This window comes from Sinocyclocheilus rhinocerous, unplaced genomic scaffold, assembly GCF_001515625.1.
Source record: "Sinocyclocheilus rhinocerous isolate Xijiao unplaced genomic scaffold, SAMN03320098_v1.1 scaffold3533, whole genome shotgun sequence".
In the NCBI taxonomy this organism is placed as follows: domain Eukaryota; kingdom Metazoa; phylum Chordata; class Actinopteri; order Cypriniformes; family Cyprinidae; genus Sinocyclocheilus; species Sinocyclocheilus rhinocerous.
In genome coordinates this window covers 103,240-109,401 of record NW_015660876.1, presented here as the reverse complement: position 1 = coordinate 109,401, position 6,162 = coordinate 103,240, and the positions used below count along the sequence as shown (strand labels likewise).

General features: G+C 37.1%; 1 pseudogene; it reads right to left on the bottom strand.

Moving 5' to 3' along the window:
* Positions 1 to 1,554: 1,554 nt before the first annotated feature.
* LOC107725424 (uncharacterized) overlaps positions 1,555 to 6,162 on the bottom strand; it is a 15,065-nt pseudogene continuing 10,457 nt past the window's right edge.

Sequence of the window (6,162 nt, the reverse complement as noted above, 5' to 3'; positions counted from 1 at the left end):
CTGGCCTATCCGGCAGATGTTGTGATAGAGTTAAAGAAAGTAGTAGTATATGATTTTCTTTATTATTTCATTTGTCTTATTAAATTATGTCGTAGTATTTCACACAGAAAGCTATTTCATTTCATATGACGTTATTGTCCTTGTAATGATTAGTCATAAACATGACCAGATCTAACTGAATTTCAGTTGACAGCAGTGGCGGCTCGTGGGTTTTAAAATAGAGGAGGCACACTAATTGTATTGGTCGCTACAGTCTAAGACTTAAATTTAGACTCAAAGTCTACACATTTCTACACACCAGCAGTTTTAAGACAGTTGGCATACAACCAAGATATATACTGTTTGAATGACAGCTTGGTAAATCAGTTGGTGATCAAATATTCAATGTATCCCCTATCTCATATAGTTTGTCCCATAAGAGACTGTCAACCAGTGGTGACTCGTCAGGGGAGGCACAGCTTGCAGATAAATCGTAAAATGTGTAACAACGCAAAAGAGAGCTCAATCCAGTCTGGTTTTCTGTTTGCCCACAGAGAGCCACCTTTCAGTGCACGAGTACTGAATTGAGCACTCTTTTGCGCTTGAAATGGAATGGAAACAAAACAATGGTGAGTATTCATGTAACACAGTCAGTCATGTCTTAAGTGAACAAACAGTTAGGAAAATAAAAGGTGTATCAGTATATAGAGTGCAACAGCTGGGTTCTATTCGATTGCTTGTATCGTCCTCAATTGTAAGTCGCTTTGGATAAAAGCTTCTGCTAAATGATTAAAATGTAAAACATTAAACAGCACAACAGTCCACCATGTATAATAAATGAGCATTTTAGAATAATTAGAATGATTTCTGAAAGATCATGCGACACTGAAGACTGGAGCAATGGCTGATGAAAATTCTTCATCTTTGATCACAGGAATAAGTTACATTTTAAATACATATTAAAACCGAAAACCATTATTACCATTGGTAATAACATTTAACAGTATTACTGTTTTTTTTCTGTATTTTTGTTCAAATAAATGCAGGTTTAATGAGTATAAGACTTCTTCTAAAAACATTAAAAATAGTAATGTGTCCAAACTTTTGACTGGTACTGTATATGAATATTTTTAAATAAACTTAAAATATATTGTTTATATAGAATCAGTATTTGTAAATAAGCAGTTTTACATCTCTCAATGATTTTTAAATTGATTACATGGTTATAAAAACTTAAAGACTTACATTGAATCATTTATTCATGTTGTATAATAATTTACTCTTGTATAAAATCAATTAGGCTACACATTCATAAATATAGTCGACTGAATTTGAATTAATTGGTTGAAAGGACTCAACTCACTCATTAACACTGACTTGCTGCCACCTAATGGTGGTTTTAGTTTCATATTTAAAATTTAGCTTATTTAATTTATCACTTAATGTTATTTAAAACATTAATCTCTTAACAATTAATGCAATCATAATTGCTGTGTAAATCAATTCATACCACATCTGCATTAAAGAGCCTGCGTTAACAGGATGCAATCATTTTGCAACCTGTAAAATATAGCATCATTTGTACTGTTGCACACTATCAATCAGAATGCATTATGGGTAGACAAGTGACTCAGAAACTCGGAAAGTATTAATAAGAGGCATAATCGCCTTTGACCAGAATTATTTGTTCAACATCCAACTTACCTTTCCTGCTTCCTCGATGGAGGCCAGAAACACATCCTTCAGGTCTTCCAGGTTTATGATGTCCTCCCCAACAAAGGTCTTGTCTTTCAGCGTGTCCAGCGTTACACCCACCTTCTCCCAGAACTTTTTAAAGATCAACCAGAACTTGCTGGATTTGATGAAGACTGTTGGACTTCTGTCAGGTGGACAGGACTGGGAATCTCACCTGGACAAACAACATACAACACATACTGGTTTATGAGATATCACTGTTCGCCACTTTGTGTGTGAAAATCTGAAGGCTAAGAATATGAAGACCACCACATGCATACGGATGCAGATTTACTGTATGTTTGGAACAATAACTTAAAAAGCACAGAAAGCCTCTCACCCATTTTTATTTTGTTAGTGGCCAGCTTCAGCTGAAGATCAGTTTGTCGAATTTTGAGGTCCCACTCATTGTTTCGCAGACTGTTCTTTTCAGTCTCTAGATGGGACAGTTTGTCTTTTATGGCAACATAACCAGCTATCTTCGAAACATCTTGACTGACTCCAAACAGTATCCGAAAGACCATGAAAAAAAAAAAGGAACGTTGTTTTTCTTCATATTTTCTGACACGATCCTGCAGCTCGTTGGTTGAGTCTTAAATTTTCTTCTCATTTTTCTTCATATCGTCAACATTTTTCCTCAGCTCCACTTCAAGCTTGGCCAAAGCATCCTCCAGACCCTTCATCTCATCAGAGGGTTTTGTTCGTTTTTCTTGGGTCTCTTTCTGTTCTTCAAACACATTACTGGTGCATGTTGCCACACTTTTATTTTGTTGATCATACCTAAATAATATTTCAGATAAATGAGCGAATAGTGATGTGGTCCGGATTTCACAAACCCAACACAATATAGACGCTGAACAATTTTCCTAAAGAGGACCTATTATGCCCTTTTACAAAGCCTTGATTTTGTTTTGGGGCTACTGAAATTTTTAATGCTTTAATGTTCAAAAAATATGTTGGGTCTCATTTACTAATAATTGTGGATATTTTATATGCATAGGAGAACTTCTCAAAAAATAAACTCCGAATTCACAACACGTGGATTTGTTCTTAACTTCATTCTGATGTTAGTGATTTTGGAGTATTCTAAATGAGCTCCCGCACGCCCAAAATTAGTCATTAGCATAAAACACAGCCAAAAGATCTCCATTTAAGGGCTTTCCAAACACGCTTTCCTTACTCTCACCAAACTCTCTCAGGGTGGTGTCATTTAAGAAAAGTAACTGTTAAATTGCAAAAGTTAAAAAAATAAATAAAAAAAATAAATTCGTATTTTACACCTCAAGAGATAACAGTCAATTGTATTACATTTACTCTTCTTAAATAATCCTAAATGACGTACGCAACCTACAAATTCGACCTCCAGAGAACGCAGCCTGCAAAATGAGACACGGCTAATAGGTGTATGCAGTGAAGTGCACGAATCTCCGGAGGGACAGGGGCCAAATGGCGGGGGCACAATCACGGCCCGGGGCCAGAGTTGTTCCCCCTCATCGGCGATTAAAGGGGCGAATTGAAGCAGCACTGCGCTGAATGATCGGTATACGACATCAAAGTACCGCGAGATAAATTCGAAAGTATACGGAGCCGTCTGCTCTCTACAGCTCTCACTGTACTTTGATGTCACACACCAATACACTAGCCCTGTAACTCTAAAATGGGCTCAAATTAGTTTGAAATGGATGGCATCGTTAATAGGAACAGATAGTTTGCAGTTATGCTAAGGAGCGTGATGTTTCCAAAAGACGCTCGAAGCACCAATCACAACACACTAGGCCAGCAAACCAATCACAGCAGACTTCGTATTTCAGAACGAGGGCCTTCATTATATAAGGAGCTAAATGGGGATTTCTAGCCAGACTGCGAAGAAAGGCGCTGCAAAAAGAATGATTTTTTTTTAACATTCAAGCATTAAAACTTATTAATAAAATTTTGCTGTAAAATACTAAACTTCTTTATGATAGTATTACTAATATTTTCACCTCTTCACCATGTCATCAACCGCTGTAATGAAGTCACTGATCCATGCTTTGGCTTTCTCCAGGTACCTTAATGCCAGAACAGGTTTGTTCATCTCAACAGCTTTCTTCAGTATTGGGAACAGGGAAGTGACCAGGTTGGAACTTGTGCCGACGCACTACGAGAAAACATCATTCATCAACAAAGTTAATAATTTGATACACTAGTAAGTCAGTGACCATATAACAGCAGAACAGTTAAAAACACCATAAAAGCATCATAACAGTAGTTCCACATTACTTCTGAACCATATTCTATGTTTTGAAATATTCTAAATGTGATCAATGTTTGTGTAAGTAGATGTTAGGAAATTTGGATATTAACTTGTAACGTTTTAATTCCATTCTGCTGAAAAGAACGAAATGGCTTGGGAAGGAAAAAAAAAAGAACAAAAAAAAAAAAAAGAGTTTTCAAAGATCCAAGTCAGTAAAATGATAAAAAAATTTTAAAAAAAAAAAAAAAAAAAAAAAAAAAAAAAAAAAAAAGAGTTTTCAAAGATCCAAGTCAGTAAAATGATCCAAATTTCCCATCACTACATTGCGTCGCCTGTCAATGACATTATACCCCCTTTACCCTCGATTTGCGATTTTGTAGAAACCATGGAAACACCAAAGATGCTTTAATATATTATGCATTTTATTAGACCGGTGAACAACTGTTTGAATACATTCGTTGACAGAAAATGAATCCGTTTTAGTTAAATATCGATCTAGCTTACTGCAGTGTGCAACAAGTGTCTCATAGCAGCTGCCGAGTGAATGCACAGAGTGGCGTTACAAAATAACTTTCACCACACACATCTAGTACAATAAAACAGAGCTTAAACCTGCATTACCCCACATAGGCTACGCAAGACTGGAAGGAGCGGAAGTGGTGACTGAAGATCGCTCCAGTGGCCTTGTTCCACTTCTACAGCTTTAAGCCCCACCCTGCTTCATACTACAACAATGTAAAATAAATCTTTATTATATTAGCTGATCCACAAAAATGCCTGAATACGGTCGGATTCTTTTCCATTGTCTGTAGGTGAAAACATCTCCCATGATTCCACACTCAATTACGGCATCAGCAAGCGATGTCTTTGTTTTGAACAAGTTGCAGGTGGACGTGCAAGTGTGGGCTGCTAAGGTGATGACACAACTTATATGGCATGACTACGTTCTTAATTAGCATGGACTTCTTCGGAATCTGATTTATATGGGTAGATCTAAGAAAAGAGAAAAGCAGCCTTTAAACATAACAATCGCCGTGTGCTCCAAGTGCGAAAAAAAAAAGTGACTGTGCAGAACTCAGTAGTACTTCATAATGATGGATCCAGCGAATGAGAACGAAATGCCAATGTGGTGTGATTCAATTCAAAACTTTGATACAGAGGCTATTGTTACCCCCTTTCTGACTCATTCAGAAGAAAAGCAAAAAAAAAAAATTTAAAAAAGCCAAAATCAGCAACAAGAGGAAATAGAGCCATAAGAAAGCGACGAAAACACAGGTATACTGACTGCAATACGAGAACTTTCTGCCAAACATGAATCCTTTAAAAAGACCACTTCAACTGAAATGACAACCAAAGCTGCATCCAAGTTGCTCAAATCTCTCTGTGATGGTTCACCAGCTTGTACTGGATGTTGGACAACTCAAAGAAGCCTTGAAATGCATTGATAGAGAGATACAAAGTTTGAAAGACTGAAGTCCAGTCTCTATGAATGCAGATGTTATAGCTGGAGATGGCTGCTAAAGTTACATGGGGTAATAGAAAAAGTAGGGGAGGTCATCAGGAAGGTAGCAATTGACACCTGTGGAAAAGTCGCTCCAGGTATCTGCGATGGAGTAAACAAAGGCTTGGACATCCTCGTTCCCCTTGTGAAAAGTCACTATCCCCCCCAGTTTCACAGACGGTTTCAACTGAAAGAAACTTGCACTGAATGATCTTAAAACATGTCAGTGCCTTGGTTGTCTCAAGATGCACAGCAGTAATGTTTTTTTTTTCCCCCTAAGGGACCTTTAAAAAAAAAATTTACTTAAATGTGCTAATTTAACTATGGCCTAATCCTGGCTTAGTTTCAGCCTTGTCTGTGAAACCAGGTCTATATTTAATCCAAGGAGTACAGTGGGCCAATCCCCCCAATTTAAAAGAAAAATGTCTCTAAGAGGAAAGTTCTACTGGAGTTCCTTAGTTGATGATATAGACTGGAAAAGAGCCTGGCTTTTACCTGGGAAATACTATAAAGTAAACTAAAAAAAAATAAATAAGGCACAAGAAACATTCTCTCACAGAGTCACACCTCCGTTCATCAATTTGCACTGGCTACCAGTAGCTGCTCGCATTAAATTAAAGGCATTAATGTTTACCTACAAAACCACTGGCTCTGCACCCATTTACATAAATTCATTACTTCAGAGTTGCCCTCTAGATAGAAGCTTGCGTTCTGC